Source organism: Orycteropus afer, unplaced genomic scaffold, assembly GCF_000298275.1.
Source record: "Orycteropus afer afer isolate SDZICR_OR568_19922 unplaced genomic scaffold, OryAfe1.0 scaffold00066, whole genome shotgun sequence".
NCBI lineage: Eukaryota > Metazoa > Chordata > Mammalia > Tubulidentata > Orycteropodidae > Orycteropus > Orycteropus afer.
In genome coordinates, this window is record NW_006921653.1 from 10,023,974 (window position 1) to 10,047,837 (window position 23,864).

The 23,864-nt window shown below is 40.6% G+C and overlaps 1 pseudogene; it reads right to left on the bottom strand.

Annotated features, from left to right (window-relative positions):
* Positions 1–23,864, bottom strand: LOC103196472 (annotated as a pseudogene).

Genomic DNA, 23,864 nt, shown 5'->3' on the forward strand with positions numbered 1-23,864 from the left:
CTAAGCCATGTATTTACCATGGTAAAAGTTGAATTTCACCATCTAGTTAGCTGGCTCAAAGCAAGCATTCGTACTCTCCGCTATGGAAAGCTGTTCATAGTAAGCTTTCTCAGAGGAGATGAAGGGGTCATATTTGGCCAAAGGGAAGTAGATGCAGGGATAGGGCACCAGGTTGGTCTGGAATTTGTCAGATCGACATTCAATGCATCATCAAATCTGAGGGAAGCTGTGATAGCAGACACAATCTGGGCTAATAAGGCAGTTAAGGTTAGTGTAGGTGGGGTGCCTAATATTGAGTCTTCTGCAACAGATGTCATAGATGACCTCATTGTCTACTATGAAGTCACAATCTGAGTGCTCCAGGGTGCTGTGGGTGGTGAAGATGGAGTTAGTTATAAGGTTCAACTACAACTGTGGAAACAGTTGAGAAGCTGAGTAAATGTAGAACTCCTGCTTGGACTTCCTGCCTTGATCAACAGAGAGGTGGTGAACCCAGAACAGGTTACCCCACCATATCTGTGGAAAACCAAGAAGCCCTGAAGACCTGTGCATAGTCAACCGGCTTGTGAATTCTGTCCAAGACCAGGTTGATGATCTCCTTGCGGTTGGTGTAGTGCCCACAGGCATAGTTATCGGCAGCATCTTCCTTTCCTGCTCAGGACAGAAGAGCTGGCAGTGCAACTTCATTGGTGACTGGGTTCCAGCTCTACAAAATCTGCCCTGGGCACATGTTTGCCAGTGCTTGTCCCACTGAAGAAGTTGTTGAAGGGGTCTTCTTCTGCCCCAGTGGCCTTGTCATTTGGTATATGGCCTTCGGGCTGGATACTATGTTCCAGACAACAGAGTTTTCAGCAGGCATAGCCAATCTGGACACCAACCTGGTTGACGTGGATGGAGAGTCACTCACACATGGTGGCTAAGGGTTAGGAGGTGAAGCAACAGGAGCAAACAATGGGTTCCAGGTATCAATTATTCTAGACAAGCTAAGAGGTGAGGTAAGTAACACACTGCTCTCCAGTGATTTCTAATGTGAAGCTGCTTTGCTTATGTGCCCACTAAGCCATTCACAGACATCTGAGTTTTCAACCCTAATTCTACATCAGGCTCTCATCATCAGCGCAAAGTAAGGGTTGCAGCAGAAGCTAAAACATTTTAAGAAATTGAAAATAGAAATCAACAAGCCCAGAAAAATGATCTGGAAACTTCTGAAGATTTGTAGGGGATATAATACTACTACTATTTAAGTAGACCCAACAAAAGAAATTAATTCTATGCAAAAGATCCTCCTAAATTTCATAAATCTCATTGTAATTTAGCCTGAACTATATGAGTAGAGCTTTCAGAATTCTCTTACTGAAATGGACAATAGCCAATTCAGTCCAATGGCAAAGTGCACAGCCAGAGGCCCCAGCCCAGTGACTGCTGCCCACCCAGCTTCTTTCAACAAGCCTGCAACGTCATTGGGTGTGCAATTGTTAGCCAAATCTTCATTAATTACAAGCCTCATAAGCAGCTGTGCCATGTGGGAGGGTGGAGAGAGACAGCCCCTGTCTTTATAAGAGAGAATTTGGAACTAAAAGGGATTTACAGCCTCAAAGCATTCCAAAATAGAATAACTTGTTTTCAGAGTAGAGAGAAAAACACTTGAAAATAAGAATGCTCATCCTGGACACTAGTACCTAAATATGAACTTAAAAAAGACCTTCACTCTTTAGCATAAAGGAAGTTGAGGGCCATAGGTGGTTTTATAATTGTGACAAAATGTTTTGTGGGGGAAAAAAGATGTATTCTTGGCAAAGGTGACTTGAATTGGTGTCTCTTGTGAAGCAGAGGATTGTTTCCCTACTTAGTGCTGGTCCCAAACCAAGGAAGAGAGGAAGCAGAGAAGCCACTTTTGGGGAGATTTCTTTCAATAACTTAGTTATTTCATTTTTGTTTATTTTTGATTGTTTTCATTTTAATTTACATTTTAACAGGTAATATGTACCCATAATATAAAATTCAAAATATACAAAAAGGTGAAGAGTAAAAAAAGGGCTAAATCTCCCTCTGATCTGTCCTCTAACTCCCCAATTCCCCTCCCAAGGAGACCAATTTCACATATTTCCTTCCAAAGATGTTATTCACATACAAGCAACTACATGTATATTTTTTTCTTTTTTCCCTTTCTAAATAAATAGAAACATACTACATGCTAATCTTCACTTTGATCTTCTTCGTGTAATGTCTTAGGAAAAAAATGTCTTAGAATCAATAAAAAAAAAAATCCCACTATTCTTTTTTTACAGCTACATAATATTCCTTTGTAAAAATATTTATCTAATTCCATATTAATCGATAGATCTGGTATTCCTGATATTTGATATTGCTAAATAACTATAATCAAATAGCTAATGTGATAGTAATCTTGTATCCAGATCATTCTCATTAGTATGTCTGTGAAATAAACACCTAAAAATAGAAATCATTGTGTTAAAGGGTATATGATTCTTTTTATTTTGAAAGAGATTTTCCCTACAGGTTGTATAATTTACATTCCCACCAAAAATTCGTAATAATGTATGCTTGTCCACATCTTCTTGAGCAATAAATAGATATATATTTTCATGAACAAATATACATCGATGTCTGCTGCAAACTTTAATGTAACTAAATTTTTGATGAATGCATTAGACAAAATGCCTGCCATCTGGGGACTCAGCCTAGACATGGAGGCAAAGTTCATGTACAAAAATTAAATAGATTTGATGCACATCTTGTTGATCAAGTTCAAGAAACATGAAAAATAATATAGACTATCATCTCCCAAAATATATCCCCTAGAATTCTAGGTCAGTGAGGACCTCCATAAATAAGCTTGAGAAACGCTATGCACTATGTAACCCTTGGAGATTCACAGGATTATTAGTCTATTAAAAGCTAACATGAAGAAAGCAATTTAACATTGCTCATCCAATTGTTTCTCAAATTTATGGTGGCACACACTTTAAGAAACACAAATATAGAATAAATATTCAGTGGAAAGTATGAGATAGCAGGAAAGGCCCACACATTTTAAGCAGTCTACATCAGGACAAGTGTGGTCATCAGGTTAGCTGCAGTGGAATTTTCATGATGGAAACAAGTAGTAAATAAAGTTGGATGGTTGAAATAAAAAAGGATGATTCAAATTCTTGCTACTAAAACAGTGGAGTTAAAATTTATTTAGAGAACCATCCTGAATACATTGTGGTCATTCACATAATGAAAAACTGTACAATAATTAAGAAAAATGAGGTAGAGCTCTGTAGAATAATATGACTCCCAACACATTTTGTTTGGTCAAAAATTTGCAGAATGCATTATGATATCATGGCACCATTTTTTTCATCTTATATACTATCTTCAATTCCTCCCTTTCTACTGTCCTTCAAACCTACCCAAAAGTTCTTAGCCTCATCACCACAATTAAATTTTCATGTGAAGGTCACTAATAACTCCCGTGGTACTAAATACAATGATCAGTTCTTTATCATCATCTGACCTGGACTGTCATCAGTATTTGACACAGCTGATCATTCCCTCATTGAAAGAGTTTTTTCGCTTGACTTCCTAAACACTACCCTCACCTACATTTCCTCTTTCCTCACTCACTGCTTCTCAGCCTCCTTTGTTGGTTCTTCCATAACTCTGAAATCACTAAATGTTAGAGACCCCCAAGAGTCAGATCTTACATGTCTTCTTTTCTATATCTACAATAGTATCTTCGTAGTCTAATTTCAACTTTAAGTGCTATTCATATGCTGATGGCTCACTCCTAAATCAAACTGCCTGTTGAAGAACTCCTCACAACCGCCTAAAGACATCTCTAACTTAACATACCCAAAACTTAGCTCCTGATTTTCAGGTACACCTACTAAAAAGAAACCTACAGTCTTCTATATCTCAGTTAAAACTGAGTGAAAACTCCAATCTTCCAATTACTGAAAGTCAAAACTGGGCTTCAACCTTGACTTCTCTCTTTCTTTTACATCCCACATCTAATCCAGAAGAAACCTCTCTTTGCTCTACCTTCAGAATCAAACAAAAATCTTTACTCAATACATTTCTGCTACTTCTCTGTCCAAGTCACTAGGATATCTTGTCTAAATTCTTGCCTCATACCTGCCCACTGCCAAACCCCATTCAGTCTAGTCTCAACAGAGCAGTCATAATGATTCATTTGAAATGTGAGTCACAACAACTTACTTGGCTAAAAACTCCCAGGTTCAAAACCTTCTGCTGTTGATGTTGTTATTGTTGTTGTTAGTTGCTGTCAAGTTGGCTCTGACTCATGGTGACACCATGTGCAACACAACTACACCTTGTCGAGTCCTGCATCATGCTCAAGTTCATTGTTGTGTATTTTGAGTATCTTCCAAGCTAAGGGCCCATCTTCTAACACTATATTGGATGAAATTTTGGAGTGATTGTAGGGTCTTTGTTGGCTAATTTTTAGAAGTAGATCTCCAGGTCTTTCTTCATAGTCTATCATCATCCAGATTCTCCAATAAAACCTGTCTGCCATGGGTGAACCTGCTGGCATTTGAAGTAATGGTGGCATAACTTTTAACATCATAGCACCATGAAAGCTACCATAGTATGACAAACTGACAGACAGGTACTGAAAAATACTTCTACTCAAAAACCATACACTTGTTAATAACAATGCAAAGAATCCGTTGCTCACTTCGATCTAGTTTCCCACATGCCTTAATCACTCTGACCCACCCAATTTTTCTCCCACTTCTTTATTCTGCTTCAGACTCCCTTGCAGGATTTCTTAATGTGCTATTCATGCTATTCATGTGCTCTGAACATGCAGGTTACTTACTTGCTTTCCTTCTACCTATCATTATCTTTCTCTAGATGACCTCTTACATCTTGGCTCAAATATCACCTTCACATTGATCTGTTCTTTGACCAACCTATTTATATCCTATTAATATTCTGTAATTTATTTTTCTGCATAGCATTTATGACCTTCCCAAATACTACATAATGAACTTATGTTGTTGTTAAGTGCCGTTGAGTCGTTTCCGACTCATAGTGACCCCATGCACAGCAGAACAAAACACTGCCCAATCCCACGCCAGCCCCACAATCTCTGCTGTACTTGAGCCCATCTTCGCAGCCACTGTGTCAATCCATCTCCTTGAAGGCCTCCCCCTCTTTCGTTGACCCTCCACCCTACCAAGCATGACATCCTTCTCCAGGGAATTGTCCCTTCTTACAACATGACCAAAATAGGTGAGACGAAGTCTGGCCATTCTTGCTTCCAAGGAGCATTCTGACTGCACTTCCTCCAGGACAGATCTGTTAGTTCTTTTAGCAGTCCATGGTACTTTAAGCATTCTTCTCCAGCACCACAACTCAAAAACATCAACTCTTTTTCAGTCTTCCTTATTCATTGTCCAGCTCTCACATGCATACAAGGCAATTGGAAATATCATGGCTTATGTCAGGTGCACCTTAGTCCTCAAGGAAATATCCTTGCTCCTCAGCACTTGATACAGTTCCTTCGCAGTTGACTTTCCCAATGCTACACGTCGTCTAATGTCCTGACTGCTGCTTCCGTTGGCATCGATTGTAGAACCAAGCAACGTGAATTCTTTGACAACCTCAATCTTCTCTCCATTTATTGTGATGCTGCTCATTGGTCCAGTTGTGAGGATTTTTGTTTTCTTTATATTGAGACGTAATCCATACTGCAGACTGTATTCTTCAAACTTCATTAGTAGGTGCCTTAAGTCATCCTCACTTTCAGCAAGCAAAGTTGTATCGTCTGCATATCTCAGGTTGTTAATGATTCTTCCTCCAATCCTGATACCACGTTTTTCTTCATATAGTCCAGCTTCTTGGATTAATGAACTTATATATTTAGGTTTATACATGCATGCCTCCTCTAGAATGTAAACTCCATAAAGCCAGGTATTTTTGTCCATTTTATTCAATGTTGATTACCCAGTGCATTCAATTAATACTAATTAAATGGATAAATGGATAAACATTGTGTGTGTGTGTGTGTGTGTGTGTCGCTCTAGAGAGAGGATGAGTAAGAAGGTGAGAGTATCATGATTGAGGGCTGTGCAAGTGGCACTCAAAATGATGACTGTGATGGTTAAAGTTGTGTGTCAATGTGGCTGAGCTATGAGTCTCAGTGGTTTGGCAGTATGTATGTTTCATGTAGTCTGTCAGTTATGTTATAATGTAGTCATCCTCCATGATGAGATCTAATATAATGTAATCACCTGCTATAGATGATTATAGAACTGCTATAAGTGGCTAATCAGTTGAAAGGGAGTTTCCTTGAGGGTGTGGCCTGCATTCATATATATGGACAGTTTGGCAAAGCTCTCTGACTTTTTACTCAATCACAGTCCTGCATCTAGCTTGTCATCATCTGATCTCCAGTTTCTTGGGTTTGAGTCAGCTGCCTATAGCATTGCCTGCCAATCTTGGGATTAGTTAGCCTTCACAGTTTATAAGCCAGCACCCTGCCATCTGACCAGCTGGTCTTGGGTTCATCAGCTCCTGCAGCTATGTGAGTCAAGAGAAGCCTCCAACCTAATATCTGACTCATGGACTTGGGACTTGCCAGACTCTATAACCATGTGAGTCATTTCATTGAGATAGATAGATAGATAGATAGATAGATAGATAGATAGATAGATAGATAGAGATAGAGATACATATGTAAGCTTCACAGGTTTTATGTTTCTAGAGAACCCAGGCTAAGACAGTAACTTTATTATCTCAAGTTTTTAAAATATTATATATTCATTACTTTTATATAATGAGAGAGTGATTATTTGTTAAAAAATAATAATATAATATATAAGTATACTATGTAGCTCCTATATCCTGCTCCCCTCTTCCAGTTACAGCTAATTAGACAAGGGTATAGATTTAATTCAAATTGGGAGAATCATATTCTGTCTCCAAGAAATTTGGAATTTGATCATTGAGACACTAAGTCAGTCCGAGAAATATGAGGAATACAACTATTGGTCTCATGGAATTTGAGCCAAATTACATGTAAAGTAAATTTATGGAGAGATCAAGGAGTTTATGAATAAGGAAACACTTATGGGAAAGGAGAAACAGGAGACTAGATGGAATAGATACATAGAAAGACAGAGATGTGTGTAGAACCCTTCTTTTCAGTGCCCTCTACATATAGAAACTATATTCTATTTCCCATTCCTACTCCTTCTGTGATAGTTGGAGTTGTATTAACTTGGCTGGACCACAATTCTGAGAGGTTTGTTGTGATGTGGTTATTCCCATGATGAGATTGGATGTACATATTTTAGCAGCCAATCTGTTGAAAGGGAATTTCCCTAGGGGTGTGGCCTGCTTTCAGTATATTTATGGACATCCTGGGAAAAGAGACACTCTTCTATGGATCAGGGTCCTGTTGTGCTGCCTACAACTGTCCATGAGTGAGCAATCCACCATTCGGCCTGATAATCTTGAATTAGTCATTTGTTGGAGTCAATAGCCGGTATACTGTCTGTCAACCTTAAGCTCGTCAGCCCCTGCAGCTGCATGAGTCGGGAAAAGCCTCCAGCTTGATGTTAGATCCAAGAACTTGGAACTTGCCAGCTTCTATAAGTGTGTGAGCCATTTACCTAAGATAAATTTCTTTCTCTCTTTATATATATGAGCTTTACTGGTTTTGCTTCTCTACAGAAACCAGTCTAACAACACACCTTCCTTTCAACAAACACTCTTTAACTTAAACTAATTTTAAAAGAATTTTATCCACCAGCCACTCCTTGGAAGGAAGATTGGGCAATCTACTTCTATAAAAATACCACCGCAGAAACCCAAGGAGGGATCGCTTGAGTCAGAGACGACACGATGGCACATAACAGCAACAACAACCAACAATTATGTTAGAACCTTGACTTAAATATTCAATATCTTGTTTATAATATAAACTGACAATATGTTGAAAAATTATAAAATAGGATGAAACATTCAGAAAATATACTCAAAGGCTGGATCCACTGCTTTTATTTTAAAAGTATGAGAAGGCTAACATCAAGTCAGAGTCTTGCATTTGCAAAGATTGTTAATTTACATGCTCTCATTACTTAATTTTAAGGTTCTCTGCTATTACATCTATAATGCATTCAGCAAAATACATTCCATTATACCTTCATCTATTAAAACAGCTGTTTTTAGCCACAATATCCCAAGCTCTTAGTTAGGAAGCTTGCATGTAACTTGCTACTAATAATGAAGTACCCAAGTTTATTAATTGGTAAATTTTGATAAATTTGCACAGTTTCACTTACTTGCATCTCCATATGCATTCATGAGTGGGAATGAAAGAGGTAGGGCTACAGGTAGCTCTCCAGGAGTCACACATTTTCTTCAGCCTATTTTACTATGTTTCAACCCATAATCTGGAATACTCACAGGTAGCATGTGATACAAATGTGAGCCTCATGTTGACACATCCCTATTTTACAGATCACTTAGTCAGAAAAACATTTGCTGACCCCTCAAGCTAACCACCAAAAATTTCTATCACATTATTCCTTATTAATTTTCTCTCACTTATTAATTCACTTATCATTATCTGGTACTTTTCTTATTTGTTTTCTAATTTTATTTTCTTTTTTAAATTTATTCCCTACTAAAACATAAATTCTGTGGGACCTGGTACCCAAGATGTTTTGTTCACCATCATTTCCCCCAGCACTTTACACTATGTTGCACCAGACATAATAGGCACTCAACAAATATTTGTGATAGAAGAATGAATGAATTATTTAATTAGCATAGCACACCTAGATAATTTCTATTCCAGGGCCTCCGCATTTTCTCTTTCTCAGCCATAATGCTCTATTATTCATTCTTCTTATGGTTGTCTCCTGTTTTAGTTATCCAGTGCTGCTATAATAGAAATTCCACAAGTGGATGACTTTAGCAAACAGCAATTTACTTTCTCACAATTTAGGAGGCTAGAAGTCCTAATTCAGAGAGTTGGCTCTAGGCGAAGTCTTCTCTCTGTGTGTATCACTGTTTTAGGAGGTTCCCAGCACAGGGATGTCAGGTTGAAAGGATGTGTCCACTCTGGCTCTCTTCTTGGTGGTTGTAAGTCCCTCTGATCTCTGCTTGCTTGTTTAACCTCTTTTAAATCTCAAAACAGATGATTCAAGATACAACTTAATCCTGGAGATTGTGTCCTGCCTCATTAACATAACTTGCCTCAAATTCTGCCTTGTTAACATCATAGAGGTTAGGATTTACAACACCTAAAATAATTACATCAGATCACAAAATGGAAGATAAATATATACTACTGACAATCATGGCCTTGCCAAGTTGACACATATTTTTTTGGTGGACACAATTCAATCCATAATAGCTCCTTCACATCATTTAGGTCTTAACTCAAATTTCGCCTTCTAGGAAAGAACACCATTGAGCATACTAACCTTTCCACAACCAGGCCTTCTCTGTTATATTGGTCTGTTTTAATATTACCACAGGACTTGTGACTATCATAAATTACCTTTATTTATTGTTTGTTGTTTTCACCCTTCGCCATACAAGAACGTAAGCTACATGGGGAACTTTGACTGTTCTATGTCATATCTTCAAAAGTTGTGGTGTAGTAGTGGTTAAGGTATTTGACTGTTAACCGATAGATCAGTGGGTCAAACCAACCAGCTGCTCTGTGGAAGAAATATGAGGCATTCTACTTCCAGAATTATTTACAGCCTTGGAAACTCAATGGGGTTTGCTGTGAGTTGCAGTTGACTTGATGACAGTGGGCTTGGAGTTTTTGGTATCCTGTACCTCCAGAACATGTATGAGGGCCTGGCACATAACAAGCAACAAGCATTCAATAAATGTTTGTTAGATGAGTGAATGAACTGTTGAAAACTGCCATTTTAAAATATATGCCCACACATGAATTCATTGTTCTTCAGTACTGGAATATAGACAACAAACTAAATTGCTATAATATATAAGTAGTTTCTAAACAGTTAAATATTCACACAGAAAATAGATCAAATGATTGCCAGATTGTATTTCCAGATATATTTATTAACTTGGCTATGTGCAAATGCTGGATCAATTTTGTCATTTCAATTAGTTTCTAAAGGAAAATCTATCTTTCCCTATGTAGATTGGAAAGTGAAATTAAAAAGGAGATTTTGATACAATTAAATCAAAATCACTCAGCCTTGGCAAATGTGTGCCACTGTAAGATCTATTTGTGTATACAGACACAATTCTGGAGGAAGAAAATTCCTAACCTTGAAAGGCTCTCTTATGCCTATGCCCCAAAACAGATTTAACTAAATCACACTTTATAATAGTCTCAGATGTAAGAGGAAAAAAAATATTATTTGAGCCAGAAAACCACATTTGGAACCACCCAGAATTATTGTTTACACAATGGGCTCATCCAAATGTCCAATTTAGAGAGAGTCACCACTAAAGCCAATGCTATCTTGTAGCTCTATAGTCCTCTCCTCACCAGCCCACCCCCAACCTATTTTGGGGCACCTGAAAGATCCCCCTTCTCAGATCACCTTTCTGGAAATTTTTTCTGATGAACCTCATTCTGTGAACCAGTCAACAAATAATTATTGAACACTTATGAAGTGACATTGTTTCAAAAAAACCACACCACTGCCATTGAGTAGATTACAACTCCTAGTGACAGAGTGGAACTGCTAGGACAGAGTAGAACTGCCCCATAGTGTTTCTAAGGCTGTAATTCTTCACAGAAGTAGACTGTCTCATTTTTCCCCTGCAGAGTAGCTGGTGGGTTCAAACTGCCAACCTTTTGGTTAGCAGTCAAATACTGTAAACACTACACCAACAGAGCTCCTTAGACAATGTTTCAAAAAACCAAACTCGCTGGCATTGAGTCCATTCTGACTTACAGTGACCCCCATTGGGTTTCCAAGACTGTAAATCTTTATGGAAGCAGAACACATCATCTTTCTTCTGTGGAGCAGCTGGTGGGTTTGAACCACTGACTTTTTGATTAGCAGCCAAATTCCCTGACTACTGCACCACCAAAGCTCCATTAGGAGCTTCAAGAGCTATTTCCAAACCAAAACCAATCTCACTGCCATTGAGTCGGATCCAACTCATAGCAACCCCTTCTTGGGTTTCCAAAGCAGTATCACTATGGAAGTAGATTGCCCAACCTTCCTTCCGAGAAGTGGCTGGTGGGTTTGAACCACCAGCCTTCTGGTTAGCAGTCAAGTGCCTTAGGCATTACACTACCAGAGCTCCCAGAGGCTATTTAGGCACTGGAAATTTATCAGTGAACAAAACCCTCATCCTCATGGAGCTTAAATTTTAAGTGTACCCCATTCAGTTTAAGGTCAGATAAATACAGAGATGATGGATAGTAAGTGTCTGATAGAGATGAATTGCTAAAAATAAAGCCCCATCATGAAAATTCACATCTGAAAACCTTTTTTTTTTAATTCCCTAACCCCATGATGGATTACAACTAAGTATGCTGATGTGTTTTCTACTTCAGCAGGAATGACTTGAAAATGGAGTCTGAAGAGCAGATGAGTTTATAGAGTCACAGATATAATGGTTGTTACATGAACATATAAAAAACTCAAGCCAAACCCATTGCCATCGAGTCAATTGTGACTCACAGCAACATCTCCCAGGGCACTCAGAATTATATCACCCAAGAACATATTTAACACATGAATCAGGCATATTTTTTCCCAAATGTTTTCCTGTGACATTATGTGTGCATACTATCTCCCATTATGGGCTTCCATTGGGAAGAAAATATGTCCTTCATTTACTTTGTACTGTGTTCAAGGGGCAAGTTATAGAGTGGCCCCAAATAGACCATGAGTTCATTAACTGACTGCTTGTTAAATAATACATTGCATTTATAAGGTGCTTTTTAATTTTTTAAAAGGCTCTTTCACAAACATTATTTCACTTTAATTCTCACTCTAATGCTTGATCATGAAGAAGATTGCAGCAAGGGTGATGGTAGTAACACAAGTAGTATGTTTGGGAAAATCAGCCTACTTTGCTAAAAACCAGTCCAGTGTATTTTTTCTTTATCTATTCCAAATTCCACACTGTCAAAAGCTCAGACGTTAGGTAGCTTAAAATCATAGTAATAAAAGCAAGAAAAACAAAGAAAAGAACATGAACCCAGAGAAAAATGCAAACCCAAGGGCACAGTCCAGGGCTCTAGTCAATGACTTTCAAACTTCACTTTATTAAAAATGAAGATTCCTGATCACCATCCCTAACTCAGACACTTCCATTTATTGGACCTAAAGTGATGCCCAGAAATTTGAATTTTTAACAAAAACATCCAGATGATTCTGATGCAGATATGCTAAGATACACTGGCTCAGAGTCCTTATTTATCTGCGTGTGTGGGTTAGAGAAAGTTAGTCAGTTCAGCATACAGCCTATTCAGGTACAACATAGTTCTGGAGGTCTGTTACAGTAGAGACAACAGTGATTGGAAAAGCCGTGATTTCTGAGTGCAATCAGAAGAACCCTTCTGCTGCTGGAGATGTATGAACGAGGATCTAGTTCTAGAGAAGAAATAAATAAGATGGCTCTAATGTCCTAGCCTCATGCTAGTCCCTACCCTAGAGAAGATTCAGGTTCTAAGTAAATAAACCTGGCCAAGCCAAAGAAGAAAACAAAGAGAATTCCAATCTGTGGGCAAGATCAAGTTGAGATGAAAATAAGATATATTGCCATTTGGAATGCTCACTTGTTCTCAATTCAAATATTTCATACCTGGTTAGAAGATAGGGTAAAGGTATCATATGCTAAAAAAGAAGGCCCACCATGAAAATCAACGTCTGAAACCATTTTTTATTCCCGATAGATTCCTATAGATTACAACTAAAGAAGCTGATGTGTTTTCTACCTCAAGCAGGAATGACTGGCGAATGGAGTCTAAAGGACAGACATGTGTGGGAGAAGGGACTACGAGGCAGAAGTTATCTTCGAACCTCAAGAATCCATGTCTCCCACCAGGAAAGAGGACAGCACAGCATTATAATACAACAGTGATCTCATTTTAATATCTATAACTGTCATTATTTTCCCCACATACTGAGAGGTTCTGTCATAATCAATACACAAAACAACTACAAGTGGAATGTAACAACTAGATCATTCCATAGATGTCAGAACAATTAGATGGCAAGCCATTCAAGTAATTGCGAGTTTAAATTATTAAGTATTATTTTGCTTGCAGTATGTTATATATTGTTATCTAGTATATAGGGATTCCAGGAAAGTATTAGCCTTTATTTAAACCAGAGGAAATATTTTACACATGTGAAAAGCAAGGCTGAGAGTGGTCCATTGGCATATACACACATAGATTGTCCAAGATGAAAGAAATAAAGTGCCTTTTTTAAATTTAAAGCCCAAATATTTTCATGCTGCCTTTACATCATCTCCAGTGATAGATAGATAGATAGATATGATTAATACACAGATAGGTAGTATAGTGGCATTGTTCTTTTTTATCTCATTTTGTATCATTTTATTAAGAAAAATTCAAACATATACACAAGTAGAGAGAATATTATCATAAATCCCCTAGTACCTATCACTCAGCGATGAAAATCTTAGATCATCTTATACTCACTGATTTCCTTTCATCCAAGGTTATTTTGAGGCAAATTTATATCATTTCATCCATAAATAGTTTCACATAGCATGTCATAAGTATTTTCTTTTTTATAATAACCACATCATATGGCTTCCTATAATTTAATTAGATAAGAAAACATTACATTTAAACTATATTGACATTTATCATTTTATTGGTATTTTGGGTGTGTTTTTTTTAGTGACATGTTTTCAATCTAGTACAATGATTTTTACATAGCCATACAAGTTCATGTGATTCTTTTTCATAAAAGAAATTTCTATTCATCACATCTTCTCAAACTCAGAAACTTTTGAGGGAATTATTCTGATTCCATTATGACCACTGGACCCTAGGAATTGTGAGATTTCCCACTTGATGATGATAATCAGCTAAATTATTTCTTTCCTCTTAAGAACTACAGAGCTCCTTGATTTCAATGCCTAATAAAGGCTCTAGTATTGGAAGTGGAATTCTGCTAAAAGGATTGAAAATAATGACCTAAATGCTGAAATTAGGCATTGTTTCAGCAAAATGAACAGGCTACCATCTAAAAGCCACTCTGCTTAATTACAAATATTACATATATATTGTTTCAATGATTATTATTTAATATTATGATGTCTAGGAAGTGCTACTCTAGGGGAAGAATGGCAGGTAAAAGTATAGACAAAAGTAGATTGGCCATGAGAAGATAAATGTTGGAGTTGGGTGATACTGGATACAACTCTCACTGCTTTTGTATGTTTGATCATTTCCAGAATAAAAACTTCTTATAAAGACAATAGAAATCACATGAAATGACAAAACACACAATAAATACTCTTTGCAACTCCTCCTGCCTATATTCCTTTACCCAAACAGCTAAGACGTTAACAGTAAGGCTGGTCTGGGTTCCACCACTCTCCAATTGACCCAAAGAACAAAGGAGAATAAATGGAAATCTTTCACATGCAACAAAGGAGAATAAATGGAAATCTGAATGGTATGTAAACTCATTGGTTATTTCTACTTCTTTGATTAGTAACAGGTTGGTTCTGCTTAGAGTTTCTTTTTTTAAAAGAACTTAAATACAACCAGTTTCATGAGTCATTCTTTGGTTCCATGAGGCTATGATCAGATGTTACAAGGAAGACATAAAATTTCCTTGGAGAATATTGTCAGAGAGTCAAGTAAGCCTTGTTGTTGTTGTTGTTGTTGTTATGTGCCATCAAGTCGGACCCAACTCATAGCGACCCCTCCTTGGGTTTCCGAGGCAGTATCATTATGGAAGTAGATTGCCCCATCTTCCTTCCGAGGAATGGCTGGTGGGTTTGAACCGCCAGCTTTCTGGTTAACAGTGAAGTGCCTTAGGCACTACGCTACCAGAGCTCCTCAAGTCAGCCTTAGAGAAAGGAAAAGCCTGATTGAATTTCTGAAGAGATAGAAAATTCATGGACTAGTCAGTATGCTGATATTTTTTATATTAATTATAAAAAAATTAAAAATAAGAACAAAATGAAAACAAGAAAAAAGACTTATTTCTTAATGACAAAGGGAATCTGTATTTAGACCAAACAAGTAATAGAATAGAGGCAAACTCTGCATAATTCTGAAAGTGTGAATGTCCTGGTGACCAATCCAGGTCCTTTTTCAAAAACATGCCTAGAGTTGTCAGATATTGGTCTCTGCTTGGTCTGACCCACTTCAAGAACAAAAATGGGCACCCCTGGAGCTGAAAAGCTCTGACCAGCCTCAGGCCCCAGAGTTCACAGAGCTGAAGCCTATCCATGGGAGCCCCAGCTAGCTGTCTGCAGATGGGCACTTGGACAAAACTATCCCCAAAAGACAAAGGCCTGGTGAGGATTCAAGCAGCAACTCACACCACCACTGCCACCACCATGAGAAAGGGCTTTTGAAAATTTCTTATTGCCTTACATTCCAGAACAAGGGCTAAGAGAAAAGAAGAAACAAAAGTAGATGAGGAGAAGGGAAGAAGGAGGAAAGAAGGAGAAAAAGTTTGTGACGTTATGTTTTCTGATTTAAAAAAGCATTTGTGTTTTCAGTGACATCCAATTTCTTGTAAAGATAAACAAGTGAAGATTCCTCAATTAAATTTTGTTTATGCCTCTCTGTGGCAAATAGCATATTTGACCTTGTGTTTTGTTTAACAATATGTGTCTCTCTTATTATATTACTGGAGAACAGAAAGCATATGGAATTTATTTTTTGAAATGCCCGTAGTCTCTATTTGAAAAAAAAAAAAAACTGTACCTGTCTTTAATGTTTCTTGGATTAATTAACTAATTAATTAATTAGTCCACTCAGTTATGGTCAGCTGATATGTTAAGTAACCAGCAACAGCTGCAGAACCTGCAAATTATATATTTAGCACTTCACACTGATCCAGCAATAAGATTGTATATGGGAATTGTTATTTTTTTCCTCTCATTTTTGTTACATAGTAGTATCTGTATCACTTTCAGTGGATTAACACAGAGTAAATATGTTTTACATCTATTTACATATGGCCAAAACTCGAAGTACCCACTGTGCCAAAGACATGCCCTTAAATAAATTGTATGTAATAGTGTTTCCATCCTGTAAGCAGCCCCAGTCCTCCACTTAAATATATATATATTTAATATATATATATATATTTCTTTATAATTTACATAAATAAAACACTAGAAAAACACTGTATTTCATTTTTTAACTAAGAAGGGAAATATGAGCTTTCTGCATCCCTTGTTTAATAGACTGCATATTTCTGAAATAGGATTCCCAGAAAAGAGAGACCTTACAATAAGGTTTTACAATAGGAATTGTTAGTACGTTGGATTTATATCCAAATCAGTTAAGTCAGTTGTCCCATTTTAATTTTCTTTCCCCAAATAAAACTCTATCTTTAAAAATTATTTTATTCACAAGCAAGAGTAAGCCAAATCACAGCTGTTAGAACTGTACCAAAATTTAGTCCAAAGCACTGAATTTCACTAGTGAAAAAGCTAAGAGCCAAAGATAGCAACTGATTTCCTCAGGTCAGACAGTGAAGTCAGAACTGCAAGAGCACCTAAAATCACATAGAATATTGTCTAACTTCTATAAATTATGTATTTAAACACACACACACACATAATGACATTGAAAATTTTAGCATTTCAATACTTGCCTTAAATATATAAATACTGATTGATTCAGGAATTAACATTATTGATATTTTAAATCTAGTGAATATTGTAGGGTTTTACTCAGCCACAGTGTTAATATAATCTGGATATATAAAATTTGGACCTTTGATCTTTGTTTTATTTACCCTAAAGGAACTCTCTTTTCATTTTTCTGTTTAAGTGCAGGTATCTCCTTTACCTAATATTTTTAATATTTAATATTTTTCCTAGGATATTTTTATTGATTTATGTTTGTGGTATTTTGTGCATGTTTCAGTGTGACCATTTAGATTTTCTAAATTTCTCTTTCTATGAATTTAGATATAACAAATATATTTACACTTTACATAAGGATGATGATCATTTGTACTCATATTTTACAAAATAAAGATTGAACACTTCTGAGAAGCCAGTGCATATGTGTTAAGTAACTACTATGTAATTTTTGGTCAAAAATAAATTACTGACTTCAATATAAAATGGTCACCACTACAGTTCTGATTTCAAAGCCATCTAAAATTCCAAAAGCAAAATTGCATTTCAGTCTGTTAATTTTCTGTGAAACAATAAACAAAGTATGTGCCTGTTAAAGTACTTTCTATATATTTCTACCTTCTATAGATAAAAGTAAAGAGACTTTTTATTCTGAATACTGATAAATGCATTGTACATCCATATGTATGAAAATAATTTTACAGTGTTTTGAAAACTGTTCTTTATTGATATGTGCAGTTTACATGCGGGTTTTTATTTTTCTGTACAGCACCTTCCAAACAGACTTTTAACTCAATTAGCTAATTTCAGGGAAATTAGTTATGACAAATAAGATAATATTCAAGGCATCTGAACTAGTGTGTTACTGAATGTTTGCACTTATGTAAAATTTGTCTGTAATTTTCAGCTTAATACTAATTTCACTTTGTTCTTTTTCCAGGAAATCACTTCACTATCACCTGTGGAATTCCCTTATAAATGGTAGGATTTTTGTTTGTTTGTTTGTTTCCATTTACAGAAACGAGCCCAAGAGAGATTTCGCCTCACAATGACCCTTCCCTGTCCTGTGTTTACCAGACAGAGTCCTCAGAGGAAGGACTTTTTAAATATATTAGAACTAGAATCGATCATTGGTGTAGTTTTGAAGAAGTTTTTGCTACCTAAATTTCTATTTTAAGCCAAAGATTATTAATAAAATCCCTTGCAAAACAAAAGAAGAAAGGAACGCTGATTTTGGCGTCACAAATGAAAGGTTCCGTTCCTGAATCTACATTGCACTATCCATTTATCTTGGCCTTTTAGGTGTGTGCTTCTTTTTACTCAACAATAACAATAATAATGTTTGATCTTGAACTAAGGATCTGATCAAACAGAAAGCATATAATCATCCTAAAATCAATTTTAGGAAGCAGTTCCTCCTCGGTTGATAGAAGTGATTAAGCTCCGCATGCTTGAATCTGCAGGAACATTGTAGCGCTGTGGTTCCACAAGAGCAAATATTAGTACTTCAACCAAGAATCCCCAAAACTGGGTACAAAGCTAGGAGCCTATACCTCCAAAAGAGTGGTTCCAGGACGGCAGAACTGGAGGGAGGAAGATGCAAAGCTAGGAACGATGCTCTGAGAAACCGAATTACTGTTTCTTATCTCATTTCTCCCTTTCCTTTCCTGCTTCCCTCTCCACAAGAACTATATAATACATACATACATATACACATATCTATGTATGTATGTATTATGTGTGTATGTATGTATGTGTATATAAATATATGTATGTATGTATACATATGTATATATTTCAGCTGCCTCCAGAATAGGTTGCGCTTTCTTTTCAACATTTAGCACCTGATAATTAATGATACCAGCGCCAGGCGCCTGTGGCCCGGGCTGGGATTCGGCCGCCGGGAGCCCCTGACGTCAGCGGCAGCGCTGCCTGCGTCAGGTCCCCGAGAGGCTCCCGGGTGGCTTGGGCGAGGGATGCAGGGGGTTACTGGGAGGGAGTCCCTGGCAGAGTCCGACGCAACCCAGAAGGGGCGAAAGTGACTTCTGCCGCGTGCACCAGCAAGTCCTGTTTCAGTTAGAGCGGCCGCGCTAGCGGCTCGGAGGGACTCGCGCGCACCAGTCTGTGACCAACTCTGTAGGCCCCGGCTAGACTGGAACCGAGGGAGAGAGGAATGGAGTGTCTGGGGAAGCCGACCAAGAAAGTAACGCAGGGGCTAGTCTGCAAGTGGAGATCGCTTTCTTCCTTCCTCTCTTAGAAAAGAGTCAACATGCATATTGTTTCCACTGACTCCAGAAATGAGGACCTTGAAACAAACAACAACAAAAAAAAAACTATGGTTTTGTCCTCAACTTGACACAACTTGGAAGTTGGTGATCCCGGGGAGTCTCACACCAGCGCGCGGGTCGCTGGAGATCACAACCTGAGGGGGGGGGGCGGTGAGGGGCGGGGGAATGAACTCGACCTCCAAGTGACTGGTCGCAATCTTTTCTTTCTCCTTTATCTCCCCGCCCTCCTCCAGTCTTTCCTTTTTTCTCACCCTCCTCCCCACCCTTAGCCAACATATGGGGAGTTCTCAAGATGATGGAAAGGTTTGGTTTTCAAAAGGGGGCCTTGATGTCTTGTATCCGAAAAGTGTTCAATCCGCGCGGTCACCCTGGTCACTTGGTTAGGAGAACCAGTTGATGGAGGCTGCCCAGCCCACGCTTGAGGACTGAATCTACAGGAACTCGTTCAGGAACAAACCTTGTGGCTCCGCGGGTGGGCTCTGTACTTCTCTGACGTAGACTCTTGAAGAATGATTTTTCTCTCCTAAAATCTGTCTTTTTCAGCAATCTTTTTTGTAATGGCAGGTGGTGTCTTTCTCATCGTCCTTTCGGGTGCTTTGCAGCTCCACTAAAACCCGGCCGCGGAAGCGATCCCTCAGGTGGAAGCGAACCCTCAAGTGCAGAAAGCTGCCTCTGCCCTTGCGATCCTCTTTCCAAGAGGACAGCAGCTTGAAGGACGTCAGCCGTTTGAGGGCTGTCAGGGCGGAGAGCAAGAACGCGAATTCGCTTCCTTCTCTCCCTTCCAACCTGAGAGTGGCTGGGACCTCGAGAATTTTCCCCCTCTCCAATTGAAAGTAGTCAGTGTGCTCTGTCATTGAGGGAAAGAAAAGAAAAGTATTTCCTGAGGGTGCTTTTATAAAAGTTAGAGCTTATTTAATGTCAACTTAAAATGACAACTTTCCCATGTAGGTTGAAAAATACCACGGGATGAGCTGCATCCTCCAAGTGGCCTTCCAGTCCCGGCTGCAGCGGCGTCTCCAACTACAGCCTCCTTGGTGAGGTCGACAGGAAGGAGGCGAGGGGTGGACTGCAGGTCCCTCCACGGTGCGCCAGGCCAGATATTTTGTGGTGAGCCTTGCCTTCTCTATACGGGCTCCAAATTCCGGAGAAAAGTCGAACCAAATTAAATCGAGACGCGGCAACTTTTAAACGACTTTAAAACCTGTGACTCTCCGGTCAGTATGTGACTCATTGCCTAGCAAGTATAAATTGTCACACTCTGGTATTTCCAGCGAGTAAAATAGGAAGAGAAATTATGAATAGCAAAAAAAAATTAATGCTATAATGTGACACTGCCTTCACAGCTTTGCCTGGTGTTAGGATTTCTCAGAATGGAATTCATTACAACAAGATGATTAGCCTTATTTATAAGCATTGCCTCAAAAGATTTCAGGAATTATTCAAAGAGGTTCTTTTGGATTTATTTTGTGTTTTTTTATTATTATTATTATTTTTATTTTAAGAAGCTAGCAATGTGCCTTTTAACCCGTGGCCTTCGCTGCCCTTTTCAGGCTGAGATCAGCTTGCCTGACACTGGGTAAAGCCTCAGGACTTAGAAAGATTGTACACTAATTTGAGCGAGATCTGGATTCAGTGTGGGTTTACACGCCCAGCTCTAGTGTCTAATGTATCAAATCCTCGTTAACGTAGGGCCCGCTCCGTGGCCGTGTCAGCCAAAGGTCAGTCCTGTGCAACAGGGCACTGCGTTCAAAAGCCTCTTCCAGAGCCCACCGCCCCCCCAAAAAAAAAATCCATCTTTCACATTTCAATAATATGGCACACGGAGCTCCAACAAGAAACGCCAAGATAGTTTTTCTTCTTTCCTTCTTTCTTCGCATTAGTAACATGTAAACGATGTGTCCTAAGGCAACTACTGAAATATTAAGTTTATTTTTTTTTTTCCCCCAGTGGGAAAGGACTGGAGTTAGTGGACAGGGTAATAGTTGAAATCTCCTCAAAAGGCACATATATTTGAAAGGCTGTAACTCTTAGAAATGTTCACTTAAAATCATATGAAAAACAGTAAGAGTAATAATAACTTCACAGCATTCTAATGAGAACCATGAGTAAACTTTGTTGGAGAACCTAGTACTGAAAAACTGCTTAGGGGAAGGGGCAGATCTCCCACAACCACCACTCCCAGGCTTTAGAGGCCAGAGGAAAGCTCATTGTTAAACGGTAACTCTGGTGTCCACAGGGCCAAAGAGGCCAGGAGAGCGGGGCTGGACCCTTATTAGCCACCACTACCCCCTTACTGGGAAGCCTCGCGACACTGCTGACTAGCTTGGGTCCTAGGTGTTCACACACTTCAGCCTCCTAGATCAGATTGGAGCAGCTGCTCCAAACCAATCCAACTTCTTGGCGCGCGCCTAGGGTCACGAGCGCGCACGCAGTAGCTGGTGACAGGGCCGGGTGGGGAGAAAAACGCGACTTACCAGATCTGGGGTCTAGATTTCGGGCAAGATTGACAGCAGAGAAAGGCCGGGCAGATAGTCTTACCTGAGACGGGCAATTTGGGCAGGGACTAAGACTCGAGGGGGGAAAGGAGAACTCCTGTCCAGTTTAGGGTCCCCCTACCCTTGGCCCGGCCCGCGCCCCCGTCATCGTCTCGGCAGACTGAGCTCCGCCAAGCCCGGGAAGTCCCAGAGCCTACCTCGCCGCCAACGAAACAGAGCTTGGGGGCCGCCTGTGCTCTGGCGGCGGCCCCAGCAGTTCTGGGGGGGCGGGGAAGGGGCGTCCCCACTCTCTGGCCGGGCGAGGGCATCTGCGTCCGCTGCACCAATGCAGGCAGCCCAACGCAGCGGCCCGGCAGGTACGCGGCGCCTGGCTGCTGGCCGGCTGACCCCGACCCTCCTGCCCCGCCCCTCCCTTCCCTCCGGCCCAACCCCAAAAGAAAAGAGTTCTCGGGCCTTGGCCTTAGGAGGAAGACCGCGGGAAGCTATGCTGGCTTTGAGCTTTCCGCTCAGAGGGAGCGCCACACGGGTCTTCGCCATTAATTTGTAGTCGGTGGAGCTTACATCCTCCCCTCAACATCCTCAAACACAAAAGAGCCCAAATTGAGAAGGGGCTCCCTGTGGGGTGGCCCTTGTGGCGAGGGGTCGGAGGAACGAGGGCGTCTGCGTCCGTGACCGTAAGCTCCCACGCTGTGGCCTATGGGCGGCTGGATCATTTCCCTGCCAGTCCCGGGAGCCGAAGGCCAGGGGCTTGTGCCTGGCCTCCCACGGCGGTGGACGAAAGTCGGCTAGGGGGGCATAGAGGCCCAGAGCAAACATCCTTCTCGAACCAGCCTGGCGTTACTGAACTCCAAGCCTCGGCGGCTGGGGCGAACAGTCCTGGCAGGAACGATTCCAACACCCCTCGGCCTGGCCCCTCTGGCTTGGCTAGTGGCAGTGGTCAGGTGAAATGAAGCTCTGGCCCCTGGAGCCTCGAACTGGCAGAGGAAGCTGGTCGTGCATTAGACTGCGGTGTGACCCCAGGCCTCTCCTTGGCGGTGGGGGAAGTAAGAGGAGTGCGCGCGGTGAACTGGGTCTGCCCATTCAGTTGAAAGTAAAATCCAAAGGAGGATTGGAACCTGTCGGCAGCCATTTTCTGATGTCATGAGACCCAGGATTTTGAGTGAGATAACAAGAGGCGTAACTCTAGAGGCGTATGTAAGGAGGACAGGGTGACCCAAGGGCCCTTTGGACCCCGCACTGCCCCCTCCCCACCTTTGTTTACAAGTTTTGGCCTCTCCACAAGTCAGATACCAGGCAGGTTATGCGCTCGCTCAGGAAATGTCAGTTTTGTTGGTCACAAAATATCACGCAGTGTGTACAACCCCAAGAATATTACCAAGAGAAGATAGCAATAATACAGCGCCGGACTGCCCGGGTTCTCTCACCAACCCTGTATGTTTTGAGCTTTCGAGGCCGGGGCAGTCGGGGCAGTTCCTCCACCAATCGCCAGGGAAAGAAGGTTTGAGCTTAAAAGACCTATCCCAGCTCGCAGACAAATGAGCTGACAAGTGTTTGGGAAAGACAGAGCGAAATCCTAGAGTAGCCCGTCCAAAGGGCACCTCATATCCCAAATGGGGCGGTGGAGTCTGAGGCAGAGCCAGAGAAAGCAGGAAAGGCCAAGAGAGAGAAGGGGGAGAGAGAGAGGGAAAAAAGACAAAGACAGGCAGACACCCAAGCAGTAATCTGGCCCAGGAAGCAAGCAGGGTCTGGGATGACCCCCCAATGTCCCGCCCCACCCCTTAGGCCCAGCTCCTTTGGGGTTCCAGGTGAATCGGGGGGTGTCTTCTCCGAGGTGCTAAGGGGGCAGGAAAACAGCCAGGCGCCACTGGCTAGCTTCACAGGGGGCAGGAGGAGAAATTCCTCAGCAAACATGCTGTAAACCCGGGGCCACACCAAGCTGAGCGCAAGCAAGTGACCTGCTCAAGCTCGCGCACCCTGTAGCCTGCAGCCGGAGAGAAAGGAGAGGCCCTGCCCAGCCAGTTCAGTCCGCAGTTCCGATGGCGGAGACTACAGGTTGCCCGAGCCTCCGCTGTCTGCCCTGCATTGTGAACTCACTTCAACCAGCGCGGTTTGAAAACAAACACGTGCAGCTTCCCCCGCCGCACTATTTTGGGAGCCCGGCCAGAGGCTTTCACCCGCCCTTGCGCAGCCGGGTTCCCTCCGCCGCCTGAGAGGGCGGGGGCGCCTCATACATATTCATCAGCACGTGGAACGCCGGGCCGCGCAT